General features: G+C 37.6%; 1 protein-coding gene across 4 annotated transcripts in view; it reads right to left on the reverse strand.

The window, feature by feature from the left end:
• Positions 1–26855, reverse strand: part of LOC117429449 (talin-2) — a 120651-nt gene that overhangs the window by 86199 nt on the left and 7597 nt on the right. Inside the window, exon 1 of one of the 4 annotated variants that reach the window (XM_058998621.1) lies at positions 16091–16109. The exons of the other annotated variants lie outside the window; for them this stretch is intronic. The gene's annotated coding sequence lies outside the window, so the exon portion shown is untranslated. Of the gene's footprint in view, positions 1–16090; positions 16110–26855 lie in introns of those variants that run through there. 4 annotated transcript variants of the gene reach the window in all.

Here is a 26855-nt window from a genome sequence, read left to right on the forward strand (position 1 = left end):
GAATGGATATTACAATACACTGGGTAAAAAACCTGGGTATATTTAAATTACATCTTCAAGCCATATTATCCTCCTCCGTCCCAACCATTTTTTTTTTATTTTTTCTATTATAAAACCACAGAGATCTAGAATTTGCTTAAGTCAATAGAATGCTGGGCTCACCAAAAACAGAATTTATAAAATGAAAATGTCAACTTCCATTTAATGTAAGGAGGAGATTACAGCTATAGCAAGCATTTAGTTAATTTTTATAACAGACTATAAGGGAACAAGTGTCTTAAATAAACGATTTTTCACTTTAAGTTAGAGTACTGTGCTGTGAGGCCCTTCAGAATATTACCGTACTGCAGAAACCTTGCTGTTTTAGATTATTAGAACAATGTAAGATTCTGGCACCGAGCCATGTCTGTGACCGACACACACAGGCAGACAAGGTCCTTTCTGGCACTGGTTACTGACGCGCTGCCATCACTGCAGGCCAGTAACAACCTGTCGTAAGTCTTCTGACAGTCCTGCAATTATGACTTTTCAGGAAAAAAGGAAATCAATAGAGAGCTTCTGGTGTCAGATGTGTTGTTACATAACTGTAAAGAGCTGCAATTCCGAAGGGAGGGGGCTGTGTCTGAGATGCACAGTAATGGATCCAGTTACTGAAACTCAGTAGTGCATCAGTGTTCTTAACAGCATGCTGGCCTCCAGAGTCATTTAACCACTGTTCATCAGCTAGCTTGAATTTATATTATATAAATATATATATATAAATATATATATATATATATATATATATATATATATATATATATATATATATATATATATATATATATATTATATTATATTATATATATATATATATATATATATATATATATATATATATATCCTCTCAGTCTACCAAGGCAGACGTGACCAGGATTGCCTGATGCACGCATTAATAAAGGAAAAGCAGAAAGACATGTCAAGCACTTCCAAAACATCAAAGTTTGGGAAATAACAAAACTTGCACTAAAAAGTACATTTGGGGGAACAAATGATGATGGGGTAATGTGTTGTTTATCACGATTATACATCTCATGAGCTTGTTTTACAGAATTAGGAAACATGTCATTATCTCTAAATTACAACGCAACATGAAGTAGGTTCACTATATCTGCTTACTAGTTTAGACAGAGCCTCTAGGCATTCAGATTCCTTCACTCACACACTCTTATCAACACCGAAAAGAAACATGTGAGTTTTTCAATACCATACTATACCTGTCTAAGAGAAACCAAATGGCTCCGGATTATGCTGTAATAGTCGAACAGGTGGACTAGTATTCAAATTCAATAAAAAAAGCATGTAATTTAATAATGTCTGGTGCGCCGTTTCAAAACACTTTGCCATTTGAGTGCTACATGTTCTATATATATATCTATATATATATATATATCTATATATCTATATATCTATAAAATAAACAATAAATGGATTGCTACTGCAACTGTGCTTCCAGCCATCTGAAACCACACTCTTCACAATTACTTTGTGATGAGCGATTAGTCAACTACAAGTTTCTGAGGTCAGCTGTCACTTTGCTGTTTGACTTGTCGACTATTCGGTGCTACCCCTATTACACTATCTCATATGGAACACACCCCCAGAGTGCACATTATTCCAAAGAGACCGACGATATCATGAGAGTGTTTGATGGATACGCAGCGTTTTGGCCCCATGAACATTCTATAGACATCTACTTTCCACAAGTCACTGAAAAGTGAAGTGATGTAATTGACTGGTTGAGTACAACAGGCTACTATGTAAAGGTATACAGATCCATCAGCATTATCACAGGTGATTCTAAACTACGACAAAACTGTTGAGGTTTTCTTTAAAAAACAAACAAATGACTTCTTCATGGTTGTGGAATGAAAGCGATGTTTTACTGCACAGTAGCACTAACAAATGCTCTCAAGAAGAGTAGCTTTAACCTCGTTCTTATCTCGTCAGGTTAGAAAAGCTCTTTAAAAGTAATTTACCAGGTCATTCTAAAAAGATAAAAACCACAGGGATTAAGATCGCAGTTCCTATTGCCTTGGAGGCTGGCTAATCAATCCTCTGAAATGTCATTTCTGCCTTCTAGTTAACCTTCAGCCTATTCAAAAATCACCCAGTTGGCTAACAGTGCAAATTGCATTCATGGAGTAAAGCTTTATTATTAAGCTCATACTGAACATTTACATACAAATTCAATCCCTGCAATTAAATTATTTTCATGCGAGTTTCATTTTGTTATGTTCCACACGGAAAATGTGCCTTAAAAACAGGACCCAAAATGTTAGTTTATCAGTAAAATCAATGTATAGTGTGCGACATGCACAAAAATAGTGTTATCGTAAATCATGAAAGAAGACACGAGAAAAACTTCATTTTTATTAAGATAGGTGACCTAAATCTGACTAAGTCAGTGGCCTAAGCTAGCAGGAGCGAACTATATGGGCTAATTTTCTGTAAGGCTCCCTCCTTCCCCTTCATTAAAACCTTCATCACTCAATGAGCCACGTCACTCTGTAGCTAAACTGCCATTCTTCTGAAGGCAGTTATAAAAATACACCCTGGCTTCAAGGTATGCTAGCTCAGGGAACAAAAACTAAATCTAATTAGAGTACCATAGAATTCCATTTTAAATTCTCCACTGTAACTAACTACATCAAAAAGCAAGCTGGATTCTTGAAGGGTTATATTGCATACCGGTACTCAAGATTTCCTTGAATTGTCTCTGATGAACAAATCTGAATGACCTACAGGTTCCGCAACAGAAACGTCAACAATGCAGCCTGTTTCATGACATGTTTACTTTAATTGCAGTTTGAAACTATGTGCGCTGTGCCAAACCACCCCTTAGCAACTTTACAGCAAAATCTAATAAAATGTTTGATCCCACTGTATTGCATCTGTTTCAACTGCAAAGCGCAAACACTTAAGAATATCTGCCTTCTGAATACTTTAACAACAGTCATTTCCTGCCCAAATGCTTGGCTGTTGGTTCTGCCAAGACAACAACGTTATTATTCTTTGTTTGCTGAAGCAAGTACTTTATGAAAGAAATTACTAATAATATTTCCCCAAAGTGCTAATATTGTAGGCTTATAATTGTGTTTTATATAGCATCTTTCATAACAGTTATCACAAAGCGCTGAACAATTAAGAATAAACTAAACCAAAGAGATACGTTTTTAACCGACTTTTAAAAATCGAAAGCGAGTCAGCGAGGCGAATACACTCAGGGAACAAATTCAGAGTCTGGGAGCAGGATTTGAAAAAGCCCTTCGGCCCATAGAGACAAGGTAGAAAGAAGGAAGGAACAGAGAGTAGAGAGTTAGAAGCGCAGAGAACGCAGTTTCATTATGATGTCACACAACGTACTGGGTCAGAAGCTTTGATGGATACAGTATGTCAGCATCAGCCTCCTCTTGCTTATTCAGTCAGCTAAATCTGCCTTTAACCATCAGTACAGAACATTTATAATTCCATTCAAATCATGTGACAGTGACCTTTCAACTCTGCCAGTCCCACCTGCTCTACATTAATTATGCTAGGAAAGGGCTACATAACCACAGGTTTGTCTCCATGGTGATGATCCACATTCTCTGTCAGCTGCAAAACACATGCAGTTTGAATGGATAGAGGAAATATGTTTAGTCCCATCATTTAGGATTGTCCAGACAAGCTCAAAGCAAGATTGAGCCAGAAATAGGCAGATCTACAGGAAAATTACAACTGTATATTGGAACATAATCCAGAATCAATGATTGCAAACATAGAATAGTAATGGAATCATCATATACCACTTTCACCCTGTGGTGTCTTTTTTTTTTTATTTACACCAATTAAAATAAGACAAATCAAATATTCTCCAGACACAGGCTTCTACAGTAAAAAAATAAACAATTAATGTAATGGTACAAGGAACACTTGTTTCTCAGTCAAACTTATATCCAGGGCTGTCTCTACAGTATGCATATTGTTAAATGAAGTTACTATTAGCTCCATCCTTCTTGATGACATTTTATAAGCAGTTGCCACAAATTGTGACGTAGCCTAACTTTTGTTCTTATCGGCTTCATTAATGCATGCATTATTCATTTGGACTAGATCGAAAATGTAATTTAAAAAAAAACTATTAAAAAACAAAAACATGCATTCTATTTTATGCGCATTGCATTATATATATATATATATATATATATATATATATATATATATATATATATATATATATATATTCACACACACATACATACATATGTACACACATATATATATATATATATATATATATATATATATATATATATATATATATATATATATATATATATATATATATATATATATATATATAACACTAAGACTGATACTGATTAAAATAAATACCTACAGTAGCAGCAGATTAACAAGCAATGTTTTTTTTACTTGTAATAACTTAGCTCAACTCACAGGGTCTTATCATTCAAATGGTGTGAGATATGCTAAGGAGAGCCAGGGGCATTTCATAAAAATAAAACAAAAATGTATTGCCGTCTAAGTTGTAAAAATAAGACAATGACTGATTAGGTTTGCCTGCCAAGAAGTGTCAAAGGTTATCAGTAATAAGCAAAGGGAAATACTTGAAGGTTACACTTTTCTTACAGGAACACAGAGCAAAAAACCTTTGCCTCCACAACTTCACTTTTAGAACATATTCTTACTGTATTTGTAACACACCATTTTTCAACTACTTGTAAATGAACTGAAAAAATATTTATCATAATCTCCTGCACATGATATTGATTTACCAACTGGAAAATAAACACTCAGCTTCTCTGTAGGTTATCAGCTACACACATTCATTTACCAGGTCCTTACAAAAGAGCATGTATAACCTCATACACTGTCGTTGACCGACTGTTATAAGATACTTTTACTGTACTGCAACCGTCAGAATGTAAAACACAATTTGTTTTACAATGCAGCCTCACTCAGGGAGGTCTGGATCGAATGTACTGTATAGTAACACTGTCTGATCATTTTATTAGGACCTGTACCAATATCGGGTTGGGTACCTTTACTCAATATGGTATAGACTCCACAAGGTGCTGGAAGGTGTCCCAAGGGGTATTAGTCCATTAATTCATTAGTATTTCACACAATCGGTGCAGAGAAATAGGCAGAGGATAGTGATAACGAACGAGTAGTTCATCCCAAACATGCTTAATTGAACTTAGATCTGGGGATTGTGGTTGCCATGGATGATGCCTGAAGTCTCTGTCATGCTCCCCAAACCAATCGCTCACACTCCTGGTGGATGGGTGCATGATTGTCTTGAAAGTAGCCAATCGCCATCAGGAGTACGGCATTGTTGGGTGGGATTGACCTGCAACAATACTTAAGGAAACTTCAGCATTCAGTAGGCCTTAATAAAGTGGCTAGACATATAACTATAAAGGTTTCAGACAGCACTTCAATAAGAAATGAATTACAATGGTCAAGAATCCACTCTTTACAGGTTTTTGGCTCTATATTAAATATGCTCACCAACAAACTAAAACTTGTATTCTAGCTGTCAACAGACGTTCCAAACTATGCTTTGTATTATAGTGTCCTGTTAAACTAAACTGGCTGCACATTCATCATAAGAAGTACTGGCTATGACAGTGACCGCAGAGAAAGAACCAAAAAAAAACAACAGCAGCTTTACTAGTCCTATACAGTCAGGCTCACGAGGGAGTATTTCTTCATTGCAAGAGGACTAAAAAACGTAAGGCCTGGTGCTTGTTCGGCAAGTGTCACTGCCCAAATACAAATGCCTCAAGAAAAGAAAAAAGGGCCATTCTCCAAGTCTACAGCTGATAACCAGAACAATTGATGGTGCTTCTAATTTTCTATCCAAGCCTTCTATAACAGTTGTTTAAAAAGGGGTCTTAGACTGCATGCATTTTGTCAAGAATTATGGAGTGGTCACAAATATATTAATGCAGTTACAACCTGCCTCGTGACTTCAGTAAGAAGGTTTTTAAAAAAAAAAAAAAAAAAGCAATGCTTCTACAGTACTTTGAAATGAGAATATTAAGATTGGCAGTATAAATCAGCTTTGACTAAATGTTCTCAATCTGGGCTTTAAGGGCAACATTGTCAGTGCCATTGAGTTCTCATGTCTACGTGATGAGAATGTACTGGGTTTCAGCACGAAGCAGCAGAGATACAAATGAGATACTAATCATCAATAGTTAGCAGTTTTTATTAGGGCTCTAGATCGGTCTATACTCCTCTGTGGAGAGCAGCGTTTGAGCCCTAACCACATATCTTAGGAGATGACAGTCCTGGTTTCAGGGTAGTAAATTCAGTGCTACCTGCTACGCTGTACACCTAAAAATGGAATTTGAGTGTTGGCAAATCTAACACTAACAAAACTCAGCAGTTATCCATCTTCTCTTTATATATACAAAATAGATGATTCAGCTCCTGTGTAATTAAATGTGTCTACTTTTCTTAATTCCTTATAATTTGGGTTGCAACAGAGATTCCCATTGTGGTTACTGGATTTAAACAGTTCTCAGGATGTCTAAGAACAGTACTCTTACACAGTAAGCAGAAATAATTATTTTCACCTGCAAAAAGTATCCATCGTGTATTACATACTACCCTACCACTAACACAAGCAAATTCTAAACCATGTACAGTGTACCGATTTCAGCAAATATCTATAGACAAGCTCTCAAATGTACTTCATTAAACATGATCAGATTACTGTGCATGAGTCTAGATTCATACTGCACAAGCTCGCCATACAAACACTCCATTAACAGAACCTGTTATTTATTTGTACTTGGCTTCTGACAAGGGTAATCTAATCGGCTCAATTTTCTGGACTCGGCAAAAGCCACCTGGTCTTATAGACCATAACACTGTATAAAATATGTTTAGCTCTCCAGCAGTGAAATCGTAATGTATATGTATGAAAGAAAAAGACAGACAGACAGACAGACAGACTTACTTGCTTACTTTTTTGGAACAGCAAATTAAAAAAATTTGAAGCCATTTTTTCATAGACAAACATTTTTCTAGCACTAAATGAAAAATATATTTCTTTACAAATGAAAGGCTGCCAGACCTTGGAATAACAAAACCCACTTAAGCTTAAAAACAGATATACAATGGAAATCTCATATTGGCCTAGACTATCCTGGGGCACCCACATAGATGTCACTGTGGATGAAATGGCGGACATCCCCTCGTACTTATTAACACCTGTTTGCATTACTTCAAGTCAAACCAGAAATAAATGCTATCATCGCTGTTGCATGAATAATCTTGCTTTGCATGAAGATAAAAATCACTGTATACAGTACAACTATACGATAAGATTTTAGTTTTTCACACATGCACCAATGTCAAAATACAAAAGAAAACCTAAGACCATCTTTCTAATGCTTGTTTCCATCTGCCACTGGAATTTACTTGAAAGTGATTTGAACCCGATTTATATTAGGCAAAACGGGGGACTTCTTAGTTATACGATGAGTACATATTGGAGTTTGGCTATTATACAAAGCATGTTACATTGATGCAGTGATATTTTTTGTAATGTCCAGTTGCAGATGGGATTGTAGACTGCAGCCCTAGCTTGATATTGGAACGAGAGGAGTTTTACAGACTGGTATCATGATGCATTAACCCACTCCATTTTGTGGTCATAATAGAATTATTCCACTGCAGGGATGGAAGCAAGACATCTATTGACAGCAGTTTCACGCATTGAGCTTGATTAGCCACAGTGTGTATAGGTAACAAGCTCAGGTGTGTCTTATTAAACTCATAGTAAAACCAGGAATGGATCATATTGCTATGCAATGGAAGTATTAGTTCCATCCCATCACTGTATAGTCCTAAAATCCTAAGTACATTAGGTGTTTATAAGGCTAGTTTCATAGGGGTAGCTTACATAAGATTATCCAATATTAGTGCTGTGAAACCAACTGATATCACTACAAAAAATTACTTAGTAGCAAGTAAGACATTTAAGTCTATCACGTAATGGAATGAGGACTTCTTGTTTGCCCTAATTGCTTCCAAGCTTCTTTAACTCATAAGGTATTACATAATACAACTAGCGGCTGGATTCACAGACCCCAATTAGCATATTGGACAACCTTACATAAATGAACATTAGGTAGTCCAAGATAAGTGATGACTCAGGGCTGTGAAACCAGCCATTAGTGACACACAAGTTACTGAAAATACAACATTCAGACAAACACACATTCAATTTATCCAAAACACTGATGTAAAGGTCTACAATATGTTGGCTCAATGGTTTTAATTACATGAATCGACTCTAAACCTGCCAGAACTTGCCGTCATTTACTGCTATCCCCATATCCAATGGGATTACAACTGAAGCACTCCTGATATAACTAACTAGCTGTGAGAAACCCAAAAGACACCATGCCTGTATTATTACCAAACAGATATTAAAGATCACAGTGGCACTGGTTGCAGAACAACAAGGCCTTGAATATTTCCCAAGCATTCTTCTCCCCCAAAATGAAGCTAACTTGACTAGAATATTGACACAGGTTATACAAACAAAACAAATGAAGTGCTGTAGCAGAATCCTGATGGAGCCAGAGTAATAACGGGTCCAGGAGACAGATCCCTGACAAAGCAATGTTTGTACAATTGAAACAGCAGCAATGAACTCCATACACAACAAGGGGTGGGATTGTAAGGAGAACATTTGACATTGCTATGGTGGGGCTCCTCGGTTAGGGTGCTTAATGTCATTGGGAGCCTTCAGCAAAGAAAGTTTGGGAACCCCTGGTCAACTGTATACGAAGAAAAATGAGGCCAAGAAAATTTCAGTTAGTAAACTGTAGCCCAGTATAGTCTCTTCTGGGAAAAAAAGAAAGTTTCCACTTCAGAATTCTTCTTTTACAATCGTCTTCAGCAAGCAGCACCAACCTCTTCAAATATTTTAGAAGCATGGAAGAATTTAGAGAATTTATCAATAGATGCATTCATCTGAGGAACAAAACCAGAAGACTTGAGATGAAGAGGTCAAATAATCTACCGCAGCAGAAACCCTCCTCCCCCTCTCCTCTTCTATTCCACCCTGAGGGGGTAACGAACGTATGAGATCATTAAAAGATGCAAGACGTGAAACCACAAGGGAACAAAAAAATAAGCGCCTTTATGCCAGATCCATTTACAGGAAGATATGCCCTTATATAACAGATTCAAGCACACAGAGAAAAAAGGGATAACAAATCTAAGTACTGCGTATATGTTAAAAGATGTCTGGAACTAAAAAGTCAAACAATAAAAATACCCTAAGCACACCCTAGTTACTGTACAGTTAAAAATGCAGCCTTCAAAAAAACTGCCCACTTACCTCAGTCTAGACCTAAAATACCACCCTATCTAATAAGATAAACTCCACGTCACCTAATGTCACCAAAATGCATGCTGGTCCTGAAATACATCTTACCCTCCACTTAGATGGTAGAGGTGCCTCCTTCCACAAGGAACCTAAGCTGGATTTGGCTTGACTCGTCCATCTGTCCGAAGTCATTAAATGCTAGTGTGACATCCACCCCCACTTTTCCCAAGACCCTAAAAAGGAAACCGGTTGGGGTCTTATCAATTTCAGTACTGAGCCTTGAGGTTCTAGGCACAGTGTTTCTATAATCTAGAAAAAGGGTAAAAGCAGCAGCCTTTGTCCATGTACTTTATGTAGTTCCCTCCTTTTTAAAAGGGAAAGGATGTTGTTGATATTTTCTGAAAAGAGCCCTCGCTTTCTCGATCTTCCTTAAGCCAAAATCAAGATATCCTACTCTATTGTACCAAAAAGAACACGTTGACCTGCATGTTGGGAATTCATGTGTTAACTGGCTCTTATCCAAGGGAACTGGCAGGATGCCGTACTGTAGAGTTAAACATCAGTGGCTTCACTGAGATGAATGACCTTTTGATAGAAAGGGAGGGTAGGGGTAGAATGAAACACTACTGCTGTACTTTATTTTAAAAGAGAAGGTCAATGTTCTGTAAGTGAATTATCACAACACGTTAAGTTGAAATCTAAAAATCAATACACATTTTTTGAAAAGCTTTTTTTTAATGCAAAATAAAAGTTGAGCAGCATTTATTTCTTGTGTCTCCAGAACATTTGATTTAGGAACATTTTGGTAACAGTAAACATCAGAAAAGGTTGTCGCATGTCACTATTTTTTATTTTTTTTTTTTTCTCACAGAAAAAGCATATTCTACAGAACATACAAGTATTCAAAATCATTCATTCTTTTTCTGGATTATTTTTTCCATTTACACACTGAAGAACTTAAAACCTGCCAAATGTTTATTTCCCCAGCTTGTAAAAAAAACAAAAAAAACACACCTTGAAAAAGGAAGACAATCCAGATCGTTGAAAGCAGGCTCAATGAAAATGAAACTGTAACTGTATAGCACATATTCTTATGTTTGTTTTGTTTAGTCTTTGTTGACTTTCAGTCCAGTCACCATGTGGGTTGTACGGAATACTTGCTTAGCCCAGAGAGATTTGGGGGGAAATTAAAATGATTCTCAAAATGAAATACTAAATATGCAAATAGCCTTGCAGCTGCTGTTAATAGAAATTCTAAACTATCTGGGTCGGGGAATTGCAGAGAGGGGGTCGTTGTTGATGAAGTTCAGGGCAGTTCAGGGTTGCAATCTGTGTCAGTTGGGTTCATATGGGGAACTTTTTCCAAGACAGGACCTGATCAAGACATGCCGTACAGAAGCCAGGGTCAGCGAAACAGAGGCCGTGACACAAGCAATTGATTCAATTAGAAACCTTCCACTGTATGACCCGCAGAACAAAAGGAAAGAATGCACAGCATGCAGCTGCCGAAGATTGTTTTAAACAAGGTTTGCTTGTGCAACGCAAAAATACTTTATTTTTTTTTTTATTTTAAACAAAATTTATCATTTACAAGTTTTGTTAGAAGATCTGGGAGTGGGGTGGGGGGGAATCTGTTTCACCATTTTGATTAGGCAAGACATTTAAAATAAATAAATAATTACATAAATAAAATAAATGTTTGGTGTTGCAGAACCAGGAGGTGTAACTTTTTTTTTTTTTTTTTTTTAATAAACCAAAGATGCTTGACATCATGGGAATGTGAACTATTGTCTCTTTGCTGGCATACAACTGCAATAGAATATTTCGATTATTTTGTTCCTGAACAGTTTCCAAGTGGAAAACTTTCATCACCAATCATGGAAGGCTTTTAAGTTTAATCTGGATCTCATTGTGTCAAGAAACTACAGTGGAGGGGTTTTCATAATGCTTCTCAACTACTAGTAGTTTTAGACTGTGGTACAGTAGGATACTGCAATAGAACAATAAAGTATAGCTAATTAATGCTTTAAGACTTTAAAATGTGCCAAATCATACAATAACACACACATACAAGTTTTACTAGTGGCAGCACTACAGTATGCAATAGGGGCTTTAGGAAAAAAAAAGAATGCATCACCAAACAGGTTGGTCAAGAGGTTCCTGGGGCCCCACACAGTCAGGGTTCGACATTAACCATGGCCCGGCGGCCGGTATAGATCGCAGTTTGGCTGGTAGTTATGAAGCACCACAGGCCCGACTGGGCCGGTAACATTTTTTAACTGTATAATGTATATAGTATAGTGCACATGGCTTCCATTTCAGGAACACAAGAAAATGGGTCATTGTGCCAAAAAGATGAAAACCTAATTTACAAACCATTTTTAAAAACATACCTCCCCCTCCCCTCCCCTCCCCAGATACGCCACACGGAAGCTGGACAACGGGATTGAATTGTCTAACATTTTGATTTGGGGTACAATGTGTTCAGGTCAGAAATGCCATTCACAATCTTTACAGGACTTGTTCGTATCCGCAGTAAGATTGGTGCTGACTTGGGAGAGGCTACAAGCGACAATGATCCGAGAACGATTATTTTTATTATGATTATTGTTTGAATACTGCTTATTATTCGGATTAGTATAAATCTGTAAACCTTTTAGCGTTGGTTGCAGATTTGCTTGTAAAAAATGAGGATTATTTGTATACATACATTTTCAAATCTTGAATACAGTATTTTCATGACAAGCACGCCAATGTGTGCATGTTAAATGACAGAAATACAGCAGCATATATCGATAGGCTTCGCTTAGCCACTTTTTTTTTTTTTTTTATTTGAGACGTGGGCTCTCTGGTTACTGTACAGATTACTAAATATACAGAAGTGAAAAAACATCATGAAAAGAATATTCATGCAAGCTAAAGTTATTTTTGTTGTTGTTGTTGTTTCCCCACCCTTTTGGTTTTGTTCAGGATCAGGTCTGTTTGTGTTCACAATGCAGTTTGCATGTGCACTCGGCTCGTTTATATGATTTGTGAACTGGATGTTTACAATATCCTGCAAGGCATATTGAAAGATGGCAGCTATTTATGTATTTCTCTGTTTTTTTAATAGAGCATGTTTTAGATTCTTACATATTGCTGTAGAAGAAAGCCGAGGGAGTACTTTGCTAATTTAATGGATGCATTTCTTGAATGCCTACAGCAGGAGAATGCAGTTTAGTCGAGTTCTGCAAGATTTTGGTGTCTGACCAAAATTTCTACCAAAAATTCAGTTTCTTGCACTGCTTTTTTTTTCTTCTTTAAATTTACTGACGCCATAGCAACCCTGAAGCCAAAAATAACACAATAATAGGTTTAAAAATTAAACGTCGGGTGAATTTATTCCAGATGATAACTCATTTTATTTGTATATTGTCATCGTCAAAACATGTTAAAATGTACTAAAAGTCAGATTTAAAAAATAGATCAGCTATTCCCATTCAAACATATGGTGTACACATAATCAGAATGGTTAAAACAAATAATCCAGAAGGTTGTTTATTTTATATTTGAATGGCGCTAACACACAACCCAATACATTACTCTGCTATTAACTTGCTGAGCAGGGTGATATAGTTTTGTACTTATGGGCCAGTTAAAATTGTATCTGGGCCAGTGAAAACACTACCTTAGTGGCCCAAGGGGCCAGTAGGAAAAAATATAAATGTAGAGCCCAGACAGTATTACCCTGGTGGCAAGTTCATGTCTGTATCTCATTGCCAGAGAACTGGCTCTAAATGTAGCCTGGAAATAAATAACCCCAAGCATTTTTGTTTGTTCATTTTTTTGCAGCAAATGGTTAACAACAACATCTGGGTAGCAGCCATTTCCAGACCGTCATGGAGGTCAGTCAGCGAGTAACTTAGTAGGGAGATGCCATTTAAGAGGAGCAAAATCTGTACAGTATTGAAATGCACAGCAGCCTTTTACGCTCTACAAAGCAAACTGAAGCCGACCTCCAAACAGTCCCTCCTATCTTCCCATTGTGCAGCTCTCTGACCCTGTATCGGCAGGAAGTAGTTTAATCATTCTTTACGCAGGCCTTTATTGGAAAAATCACATCCATCAGATAGCAGGGTATTGCCAGTTTTAGCTTGAGTGTGTTTATAAGAAGTTTACATTGGATACAGGGTTACGATAAACCTTTTAGTCCCAATTAAGGTCTGCTAGGACTTAATACCCTGCTGAGAATGAAAACAACTACAGTTTAAGAAAGGAGGGTGTTTTTGTGTATTAGTGCTTGTCTTGTACAGTAGTTTCTTAGACTGACAAACTTAAATCAATTTTTTTTTTTTTACCACCAACTGCTATAGTAGCTTGTTTCTGACAATCCATTTAATAAACTCCTGCATTGTGTCTTAGGATTGTTCTTTTTAGTACAGCACTGAATGCTTACAGTACCAGTGAAGACCAGGTCTAATGAGATGTGAGGCAACATTCCACATCATGTGATAATCCATAAAAGGTACACAAGCAGAACATTTATGCCAAAAAATGTTCTTGTTCAGGTAGCCTAACTAGACACATTGTTTTTGCACGGATAATTAAATCTGTATGGGTAATTAAATACAAAATGTCATATCCTACACCATCAATGCCATGGCTAAAGTCTGACATTTCAACAGAACGAATGAGGCTTTAAGCTTTGACTTTGCAGCGACATAAAATCAGGAGAATTTGTGTCGCCTCTTGCTGGGGATTCTTCACTAAGCAAGAGCACATTGCGTGTTCAGCCCAAAGAACCATCATTTAGAAAGAAAGAAAGAAAGAAAGAAAGAAAGAAAGAAAGAAAGAAAGAAAGGAGAGATAATAGGCAAACCTAGCATCTACAATCTTGGACACGTTCAGTTTGCATTTTAAAATCAAACGTCCATCTTACTTCAATTGAACAGATTCCCTTATAACCTGGTCTCTTCTACTCCTACTTTGACAGAAGTGAAAAAACAAGATGGGCTTTGTTATTAATTATATCATGACCCACTTCATATCTAGCCTGGACTTGGAAGTCAAAAGGTCAATAGGTTTCCAAAATCCTGTAGAAACATGCAGTGTGGAATAGATGGACAGCAGAATTGTAGTATACTATGGCACTTTATGCTAGCTAGAATAAGCAATACCTTAAATGGACTGTAAACAGCAGGAACAGCTGTTATTTCCCTAAACAAGTCATTTTTGTAGGACATTCTAGAGGTATAGAAAAATACAGAAACTTTGTTAAATCCTTTTAACATTGATGTTAGACACCATAAAACGTGACCCTCAGTCCTATTGAAGCACTTAAATAGGTATAGAGTTTCGTTAATCCACCAGGAGGGAAGGAGGGACTGCAAACACTGTGACAGCCAGGAAATTAGCCTTTTTGAACCAAGTAATGAAGGCAGAATTAACTCATGCAATTAGAGATTACAGTAACTAATTATCCTTGACTTCTAGGATTTCAAAAAAGCTACTCAAATGTGCACTATGCTAGTACTATCAGCTCTGGCATGTATGGTATGGGATACACTATGTGTACTGTAACCTTAAACCCAGTCTTATACCCTGAAATGAAGATACTCCACCTGAAAGGCTAAAGACAGCAGTAATGCATTTGGTATTGGCCAGGAAACTGTTGAGCAAATTGGTGACAGAATTTATACATTCAAACACCAAGGAACGGTTGCAAAAATCCTGTGCTGAAAATCTCATGACATTTTGAACTAGAAGGCCTTAAATCCCTAATACAGAGTTAAATTAAAATAAGAACATTTGCCCCATTCATTGCTGTGGTAATGTGTGGCTATGTATACTGTACTTTACATCAGGGAGCATTATTCAATTATTAGTCAACATTGACGGATTCAAGTCCTGTCTGATTCCAATTGGATCACGAAGTTGGTTCCTGATTCTTTGCCAGAATTCTTTTATATTTAAAACACAGTCGATAATTCAGGGTTGGTAGCTACTATAGAGCTCACTTTACAGGTTAAAATTCAGCTCATTCTTTGGCAACCTTTTTAACATACAAATACAAAATCGAGACTCCATGCCATGTGAGCAAGAGATGGCACTTAGACAGAGTGAAGCCAAGACACCATCTGCTTTGCAGATGAAAAACCTCCCGAGGCACATGGGTGGAACAGGAGCAGGGGTATTATCCCAGGGGTCCTAATCCAGGGGGTCCTGTTTATATTCTGACCCAGAAGAGGAACAATGTCACTTTGGATAATAAACTAAAGAGCTATCCCAAATGTATCTTCCTTTATGGGATTTTGGGGTCGTCCCTTGGGCTTTCCTGCTTAGTCTGTCATGTCTCAGGACTAGACCCCTGCCTTCTGGTCGTACAGTGTTAATTTACTCTGAGGAACACCAGAAAGTGAAGCCTGTATTGAGCTTCAAAAGCTTGGATTATTATTATTTATTTCTTAGCAGATGCCCTGATCCAGGGCGACTTACAATTGTTACAAGATATCACATTATTTTTACATACAATTTATACAGTTGGGTTTTTACTGAAGCAATCTAGGTAAAGTACCTTGCTCAAGGGTACAGCAGCAGTGTCCCCAACCGGGGACTGAACCCACGATCCTCCGGTCAAGAGTCCAGAGCCCTAACCACTACTCCACACTGCTGCCCTTGGATTCTCACCATATAAAAACTACTGCACCTTACCTGTATAATGTATAACTACGGTATGAGCACTGAACTGGATACCGTACACTGTACAAACATGCCTGTTTGTAACTAAAGCAAGTTGTGCTGTGCCTCTGTGAAGAAGAAACAAAACAGTATAAAGTAATGGAAGCCAAAAAAAAGGGGTGTTGCTGCTTTGGATGATAATAACCCTCTTGCAGAGAAAGACAACTTTTTACCTCTTTCCAAAAAAAATACAACTTTGCAGATCCCCCATGCGTTACAGACCGATAGACTGTTCATTTTGAAGTTGCCTCTTCTAAACAGTTGTATAAAACACAAATTCAATTCTAATAGATATGCAAGCAGTACTGCTGCTCGTTCATGTTGGATAATGTGGGCTTGTCTTGGCTGTGCTTGAGAACTTGCACCTGTTTTACTTCCGAATTAGTCCTATTTACAGGCAGATGGATTGGATTACTTAGAGCACTAGCTGCATGCAGTGCAATTTAAAATGGAGAGAAAAAAATACTAATATGTATATGCATATTAGTAAATGGTATGAGAGCAGACACTATAAGCCGGTGCCCTCAAAAAGCAGAACTCTTATTTAAATGGATGTTTAATAGCACATCAGGTGTTTTTTTGTATCTGGGACAAAAATTGGGTTTTGGTGTTAGAATGGTTTAGGAGGAGTCGGCAAATATCCGTATGTGCAGTGTGATGCAGGGACAGAAAATATCCCATGGGGTATATTGGGTTAATTCATTTCCAACTACATTCATTGCACCCAAACCTAAACTACATTCACTTTATCAATACCAGCCCTGATAGTAAAGGCCAATTACCACTGACTATACATTTCAGTCTGCTGTTGCTAAAAGGAAAAACACTTTCATTGGCATGTACCTGCAGCATCCTGCTGTGTCTTAATGACGTGCAGCATCAGCCCCGACAAGCATTATTTACTGCAAAAAAAAAAAAATGTTACTGCACAGCCAACATTGTAAACAGCAGTTCAGGAGGATAAGCCTCTGTTTTCATGACAATCACATTTGTCTTATCTCTTTCTCGTGGGTCATAAACTAATTACGAACCAATAAATCAATTTGGCTCCTCTTAGTGCTGCTACGCAAACAGGAAAAAGCCATTACCCCTTACCATATTCTATCCATCCTCCCTGCCTATCCCTGTCCTGTCCTTGCTCCAGCTGAAGTCAGCACTGTTCTGCTGTCACTGTGGACACCACGAAGGATCACGTCACTCATAGGGTAGCTCTCCAAGAGGGAGGTTTCTTGAGAGCCGATCCTGTATCCCGTCGACAACACTGCAGAGTTCTGACACACGTGATGCTTTCAGAGCACAGACAGCACCCTCCCCTATGTACAGTCAATATTCCAGAATCCTGCTCATATTCCAGAATCCTGCTCAACATTCTTTGAATCAACCGCCAGCTTAAAGCAAAAAAGGGACAGGTTGTTTTTTTTTGCAGTAGCTTTTTACATAGACCCAACACATATTTTGAATTTAACAAAGCAAAAGAAAAAAACGTCCTAAAATATACAAATTTGTATTTTAAACATAGCATAGAATCTTAGTAACACCTTTAAACTAGCATCATTGCTGGATACAAAAAAAAAAAAAAAAGACGTTTAGTGTGAACCAGAAGTTAATGGGATTATTAGCTACAGTATTTCAATCACAAAAGTGCTTCTTGTGAATGGCAGATCTTTGTGATTTGATTACTAAAGCCTTGCCCACTGTACCACAGTTATTGTGCTACAGCAATTGATGTCCCAAGGACAAGTTTTATATAAAAGTTCTCATTATGAAGTTTGTAACTTCCAAGTAAAGGAATGGGCCTGTCTAGCTATCGTAACCCACAAAACTCCACATGTACTATTGTGTCTATATGCTGAAAGGCTGCACTGAAACAGACAGGACAATAATTGCTTCAAATCAACATCTTTCCCCAGTCACTAATTTTCAGTGCGAGACATAAAACAGTACAATAAGGCCCCCCACTAGAAAAACAGCTCATCTCCTGTTCCACTGACTTCCTAAACCCTTCAACCACCACACAGATTGAAAGCAGCATGAATGTTAGCATATTTCATTACAGTATCTCTGTTACTGTAACCCATTTACTGTAAGGCAGCCTCCCACGCTGGTTAATGCTGCAATGCTTTTATATCTAACTGCTTACTTATGCATGAGCTATCCTACTACAGAGAATCTCAAGGTCTTCCCTTCAGTCTGCGACAGACCCAATGCATTTTGTGCATATTAACACCAGATATCTGCAAATTATATTAAAACCAACCCAATTTTCTCTGCATCTCCTGGATCTTGACTCAATTAACAAAGCACTTGAATCCCAATTATAGGGCCTTACCGTCTGGTAGTTGACCACTTCAGGCAAGGTAAACTACCAAGGTTTGCCCAATAATGAGGGTTTTATTGCAAAAAGAAACAGGTGGCTTTATTGTTATTCTTATACATGTTTATTCTATCTGAAAATTTCCCTGTTAACTACCTTGAGGCAGTGCTTACCAATGCAGCTTCCTGTTAAGTTTATTTTTGTATTGCTACATCTTCTGCATCATGATTTGGGAATAAAAGTTGATAGAAATTGGAGAAAAAAAAACAAATTTAGAAACCTTCATACACTGCCCTTATGCTACAACAATAACTCTTTATTAGAAAGAATGGCTTGGCAAATCCATGTGCTTTCAGAACCTTATATAGCTTTTTTTGGTTTTGTATCATCACTTTCTGAAACTTCATTTCCTTTTGGGAGACATCAAAGGATCAGTAGAAATCTTGCTGGGTTTACAGAACGAAGTCATATTACTTTATTAAAGTGGGCTGTGGCGGCAGTGGTACACAATTTGAAATACGACGTGCGTGTCTGTGGACGTGCTCATATCACGAAGATTAAAGAAAAAAAAAAAAAACACATGACCCAACAATTTTGGCAGCCATTTTAGGTCTATGCATAAATGTCATGTTACCAACACATTTGCAGCTGGTTTCACAGCCCCTGATTAGCACTAATCTTGGACTGCCTGACTTAAGATAACATTGGGTTTATGAAGCTACAGATTTGCACATTCATAAGTTCACCTCACCTTAACTAGTAACCATAAGGAAGCAATACTTCATAAGCATTCTGAAGTTGGATTTTTCTCCTTTCACACAATGGTAGGAAAATTAAATACGCCCCTTGATTTTTTTACATAACAAGCGATGTCTTCAATATGACTGTTTGAGGCAAATGTGCAGAACTGTATTGGTAAAATAGCCTTACAATTGGCTGTGGTATTGAAAAGCACATGATCCTGAGTGTGCAGAACAGAGGATTATGCACTAAAATAAATTCTGTCACCACCGTGAGCACTCTGTTATAACTGTGAAAAATAAAAGAAAAGGCCATCATGCTTGGCTTTTAACTACATTACACATGGAGGTCTACTTAAGATAATGCATGCAGAGAAGAACATCCTTATAGAGACAACTACAGCTCAAAGAGTCTTTTCTTTTTAAAAACTTATGTTCATCTTCAAATGAAGAGAAAAAAAATCAATTTACAGTGAAACCAATGCCTTGTTGATAAGATGTAATTTACAACATTCCAGTTAAAGAAACTATGTGGGCTTTTTTGCATAGAAGGGGGAAAAAATCTCCTTATCAAATCATTACCACATGGGGAGAGTACCACAGCTGTGATCATGTGAGCAACAGCTGCCTGTCTGATAAACAGAAATCTGTATTCACAAAGTGGGAAAGACTCTCCCCATTCTTCAGTTTTCAAATGGGGGAATAAAAGACTTTTTAAAAGTTAAAAATGATGGAGCGATTAAAAAATCAGTGATTAAAGTGATGTTTTAATTGTTTACCCTTTATTAATAACCGTATTGAAAATGTACTGTCATAATCATGTTAAAATAGGTGTTAATTAGCTTTGACAGTCACTGATTTGTCTATAAAGATACAGGGCACCAAGCCAGGAGTAGGGATTCAGTGCCATGAAAATAAACCAGGCATCGGAAAATGACTAATTCAGCCCCTCTCTACCGTGGGAGAGAACAGCAGTCCTGCTTTATTTTAAACGTGATCATTGTGATAATAAATTTAAACAGCATGCCACACTAATGAATATCTAACCTGCAAAAGCTGAGCTGGGACTCAAAAACACTGGATCTCAATACACATTAAAAGGAAATTACTTATTTAACCAGGTAGGCTAAACTGTGAACAGGTTCTCATTTACATGGTGGCTTGGGGAATAGGCAGAATTGTTTGTTTGAGGATTAGTCAAGGTAACAGGAATTTAGCCAGAGTTGTATTGACCCACATTGGGATTTCGCCAAGACACAAGAGTTAACAAGAGTGCCAGCAACACCACTTTCTGCACCATATGACTAATTCTACTCATTCCAGTTCCATCTATTAGTACCCACTGTCTTTACCAATACTGTCAAACAGCAAGGTGTATCCAACTGCTGGGACTGGTCTCCCAAGCAGTCCTCTCCAATGAACAGTGCAGGCAGACTTTGCTGTTGCTGTGAACTCTACCACTTATATGCTATAAAACAGCAGAAAACCTGCAAGTGCCTATTACAAGCCAGTTAGATCTGAAAGTCTTGACAGAAAAAAATAATTAATTATATTTGTATTGCCTGCATTCTACCTCTTCTATTTTAAATGTATACCGAGGAGAGGGGTTTACAATTAAAATGCATCATTCAAATCTGGATAGACTGGTAAAAACTGTCTGTCAACATGCCAGTGCAACCCAATTTCAATTGGGTGCTTACAATGCTCCTTATTTAATGGTTGAAACCATAAACTGAAATTCAAGTATCAGACAATTACTGTATATTGAAAAGCCAAAAACAAAACCCTAAACTACAGTAGACAATGCAACGCTTTGAACAGCTGTGGCAAACATTCACCTGCTAAACCCCGGGACAAGAGCAGAGAACGTGAATCCCTCATTTCCTAATTGCAGATTTTGACCACCTGCAGTAGTGGAAACCCAGGTCATATTTGTTGAGTCTCTCTCATCTGTTTACATGTCATCCAGCAACCTCTTTCAAAAAGGATTATTCAACATGACTAACCGGTGTCGTGCAATGAAAACTGTGCAGTGCTAATTACTTCTAGTCTGGGGAAAAGAAAAAAAAATATATATATATCAGCAGGCCTAATTAAATGTTTCTGTCATTCTTCAGCAAGGTGGCCATTTAACCCCATCTTCCACAAACAATGCATTGATTAATTAGCAGCTGTGGGGGTCAAGGGTACTTCTTGTGACAACTTAAAAAGTGTGAGACAGAAAGATATGCCCTGCAGTCAAGAATTATAAACTGCAGTCGGCTTCAATTTTATACGAGTCAGTTTCAGCCAGTGAGACAGACATAAAAGTCTACGGTTTCAAATATGTGAACAAAAGAAGGACACATTCATATTTAAAAGTGGGGTCGCCAATGCACACATCTTTTACAAAGACACTGGCACACTGTGACTTTCTTCGAATATTGAAGGGGCACTTATGTAGAAACTTTTGCCATAGGTGGCTTTATATATCATGGGTTTTAAAATGAGATATTGAACAACTGCAATAATACTGTCAATAGGGTGCAGGGCCACCATGGACATCTAGTGCAGCACTGATTGGATGTGACAAGTGTTTAAATAATAATTTGGGTGGGATTTTCTTTTGGCCAGCACTTGTTGGAAAGGTTCACTGGGGATCCTTCATTTAGAAATAAAAGCTACAGATTATTTCCCAGCTTCAGTACAATTAAAGGTCATCAGCTGTTGCCGGCAGCCTTGGGTTGTTTTGTACCCCAAACACGTCTGAAACGCCCCTATTGTTTTAAAATCAATCCACTGCTTCATCAAGCAATGATCTCAACTAAAACGTTCTTACTCCTGGCAGTATTCTACAACGGAATACAAATTGCCCTTACCTAAATAATGTAATATACTATTAAACAATTCTCTTTGTTAAGCAGATAGAAATGCTGATATCTGCCAATTTTACACTCAAATATAATTCACTGGTATTTATTATTACATTCTTCCATGGTTCATCCTCTTTAGCACTCTGTTTCATTTGAAACGAAGTCATTGTTGGCTCACCAGTTTGTTTACATGACCTACGGTAGTTTTAGCTATAGGCACACACGTTACTGACATTCTGTACGCTTCGTCACTCTGAACCAAACAGAAACCTTCTACAAAACCTTCTTCTACAGTGACCTGCAGCAGCAGGGGGCTTGACTGCCATAAGTAAGCTTTCTTCATCTAAGGGAGTGTGTAGTATGTGTGGGGCCGATTACTATCTGTGCATCAAATTACATTATAAATGTATTGTCGAATATCTTACAACTGTATGGCTAAATGCAGGCAACTTATTACCTTTGTCTGATCAAATACTCATTCATTTCTATGCATTTATAGACCAAGCTCTGGCAGTCCTGACTTTGTGGTCCATTCTATCTATTGTACCAATAAGCTCCAGCCATGCATCAGTGCCTTAAACTGAAATCCACTGACCTACTTTCGCATTTCACGCACGTTTTTCCTAGCATTTTTCCTATGTACTGTATGAAGCTGTAAATAAAATGCATGCTCCATGTGAACAGAATGTACCTTTCTTTTAATGGAAGGAAAAGGCAAAGAATGCCAGCTGTCGTGTTACATAACCAAATGAACTTAATGCACCAACTGCATACATATTATCAAACCTGCATACAGTATGAGGCAAGCAAAATGTTTTTCTTCTCCACATAAGGACTTACATTACATATCAACATTGCCTACACTTTCTTTAGAAGCTTTAAGAGGATGCTTGCTTGTCGATGTCTGAATACAGTCATAATAAATACAATGAATGACTTGCCTTGTATCATTTCACTGCACATTAACAACTCTGTAGCTTACAACAGCTCAAAAATCAGAAAAAAATGAAAAAATGGGGACAGCAGCCAATCACACAATTATTAAAATCAATTAAAAGTTTCATTAAATTGTATAGTACTGAAGGAGATGCCATAAATCATACACTACTACAAATTTAACACACCTGTACCCACTACAGCCTCCTCCCTACTTCTAAAGGAGATAAAAATGCCAGATACCCTATTTATTGAGAACAATTTTTTGTGTACAGGTACAAATAATTTCAGCACAAACAGAGTACCCTAGCATAGTTTAGCTGTTAAGATCAGAAATGTGCTGTATGCTGCTTATTAGTGTTTCCTTTATTCAGTAGCTAAAGGTCTTAAACAATGAACACCATACTGTATACTAGTGACAATGAAAATACTAAAGAACGTTTATACCTCCAAATTCTTAAATCGGGGGGGGGGGGGGGGGGGGGATCTAGTCAGGTAAAAATACATTTATTTTTCTCTGGACTCGAAGTCTTTTCTTCTTTGCAACATTTTGATTGGTTGAAGCTACAGGTACGTAGGCTGCTTGGTGAGCTGCAGGGCACACGGCACGTGTACAGATACGGGCAGATTGGTTTTATGAACATTTAAACTACCATTCTTTTATTGTGGGACACTGTAGGGTTTAAGGAGACCAACTGTTACACAGAATTACAGAGGACAAAGCATGGACAAGACTGCTGCTTCCAGCTTACAATGTCAAATGTCACACGATATCAAGCAACATAAAACACAGTTCTCATTTACAGGACCTCGACTGTCGAGCTCAGTCCTGCAGAACAGAGACTCAAAGGGTGAGTCTTAAAGATATCAAAAGGAAAAACATACCAAGCTAATAGGAGTCAGATCAGCAAGGTGTACTCCAGCCTCCTATGTTATAAATAGGGGGTCCTCATTTTTATTTTTGATAAGTACACATTATACCCAAGACAATAAGCAGACCAGCTGGGCGTCGATCAAATAATTCCATTAAAATATGCAAAGTCATTCAATCCATGTCTTTTGCTTCCCTATTGTTTACACATAGCTGCCTGATATAGCATTGAGCAGGGGAAACCTGACAATGAACAGGTTTCACTATGTTTCAATGAAGCACTTTGCTTGGATCATTTTAAACGAGTGATTCATTACAGTATTTTGGGTGCTCCTCAGAAGAACCCTAGTTACTGTATACCTTCATACCTGATGAAGGGTTAAGCGATGGCAGATACAGCAAAGGAGTAACCCAGGTGCAACTGCTGCATGATTACTGAAATGAAATCTCATGCGGCTGCTTTGATATCAAGCACGGCTATTTAGAAATCTGCATATTTAATCCACTTTTTTGCCTTTCATGTGAATAAAGCAAAAGGAAAGCAACCATACTGTACATCCATCAATCATCTGTCTGCTAAACTGCTGGCCCATAATTACCATGTCTTCTAGAAACACATTGATGAGCCACTAATTTGCTTTGACACGAGGGTCAATGCATAGTTAAGGAAGCAGAAGCACTATCATTTGTAAACCAGAAAGATAAAAAAAAATAATAACTCTCATCAGGCTTCATACTTGGGTTGGGATGATAGACCAATCGATACTCACACATACTATATTAACACTAGAACTTACCATACCCCAAACCAACATGCTTGTTTAAACCAACCAGTGTAAATGTCAAGTTTCAGAGCATTCCATATGGCAAGACACTGATCCTCATACTTTCAGAGGATGCAGTGTTGGAGAAAATGTAACACGCACTCCATGGATGTTCTGAAACATTTGACACAGCCTCAAATTCTCATTCTCTAACCCCCTCCCCTTTTTGCTTGTCATATTTCTAAATCAGTTCTTTTGTATTTTATTTCCACCATTTCCTTTCCTCTTTTACTTTGTCATTTGGTAATTATATCACTTCTTGTTGAACGGGATGTAATACTTTATTTTTTATATTGATGAGATAGAGACACACACATTCTTGAAGAACTTTAGTAACTTACATCCCCCACCATGGCAGTAAATACAGAAGTAAAAGCACACTGACCTATATCCAATGTATCGGACATACCTATGGACAGACAGGTACCATATACCCCCAGATGCTGGTGCCCTTATAACTTGTGATAAAAATGTGCCAAACCAGTTTCATCTCATGGATAAGTGGATCTCGAGATCCAGTGTGCAGTGTGTGTCAAGCTCTCTGTGGACTGTAGCTTGCTTGATGGTTTCAGACAGACCGAGACGTCACACTATTTGCTTTCTAAAACCTTAAACCCAAGCTGGGTATGAAGGGAGTGAACTGACTGGAGATCCAGACACAGAGAGACATGTCACGTCACCTCGGGCAGTGCAAGGGCTCTGGGAATGCTTAGAGAGGAAATGTATAGAGCATTCTTCATATTTCTTCCCTCTCCAGCTGCTGGCTCTGTATCTTACATTTTATTTTACTGTGGCTCCCACGCTTCTACTTCCTCAATGGCTGTGTGTGTCAGGCTGACCGAGCCAGTTTAATCACTGATGGAATCCATTAATGAACCTAAAGTACTACTATACAATAAATAGGACATCTGAAGCCCATTGGCTAAACGAATAATAGAAAACAATGCAAGTAACAAGAGAGGGAAAGCAAATTGAGTTTTTGTCAGCCTCCCACAACACAATGGGGAATCTCCAATGACTTGAGTGCAGAGCTCAAGTCATACGTCCAAGTCCTGAAATCTCACTGGAAACATGTGAAAAAAAAGATTAAGACATTCAAAGGCGTGTACTGTACATTTACATGGAAAATAGAACACTGGTCCCAAATGTGAGAACCCCCCCCCCCCCCATGAAACTACTTCAACACTAATTTTTCACTTTAAAAAAATGTATTATATATATATAAAAAAAATATGTATGTATGCGTGTATATATATATATATATATATATATATATATATATATATTATATTATATTATATATTATATATATATACACACACATATTATATTTATATATATATATATATATATATATATATATAAAAATGATCATAAGGGAATCCTATAATCTGGGTGTTCCTTGACAACATAGTTTACAGTAAACATTTACCTTTGCTGCGTCATTGTGAGACATTAGAAAGATGTGACCTTTTGCCAACATGCAGGACATTGAAATGCTTATAATAAAATCAAGTATAACAGTTAGGGTTTGTATAATAACAGTTTTCTTTTTTCTATGATTTATAATTTGACAATATTTCATGTGTAGGGCATCTCTTACAAGGCGTTCATTTATACAAAAAGCAACTCACCCAATGTATTAACTTATATACTGTACTGCACCACGCTGTATAGGTAAGGTCATTTTTCCTCCACCAGTGTTTTGCAAGAAATGTCTTACTAATAAATATAATATAGACCACTGTACAAGTGCCCTGCTAGCAAATGGTTATTCATGTCTAATTTTGTTAAAAGCCAAACCCAAGCACACACACTCTGTCTTCCATATGTCACACTCTCTCATTCATCCACACACTGCAGTCAAAGTCCAGCATCAGCAGTGGCAAAGATGAGATGGGTTACCAGCCAGGAGCTAGTCAGAGAGCAGGCACTGTGATAACAATGCATTTCAACAGCCCTACATTAAGGCATCCCATCTGGTATCTTATTTCTGCGGTTTCAGACGAAGGGCGGCTGCATAGTCAGTCACCTTTCCAGCGTGACAAAGCAACACACCTTTGAGATCAGAATCCTTTCTACTGAGAGAATGCAATGCCGGAATAAATCTGGCAAAGACATCCAGAGTCTTTTAGGTGGTGTAACATCTCAGGAAGCTTTTTCATTTCCCAATCCAGCTTAATGTTACCCAAAGCATACGC

This window comes from Acipenser ruthenus, chromosome 24 (assembly GCF_902713425.1).
Source record: "Acipenser ruthenus chromosome 24, fAciRut3.2 maternal haplotype, whole genome shotgun sequence".
NCBI lineage: Eukaryota > Metazoa > Chordata > Actinopteri > Acipenseriformes > Acipenseridae > Acipenser > Acipenser ruthenus.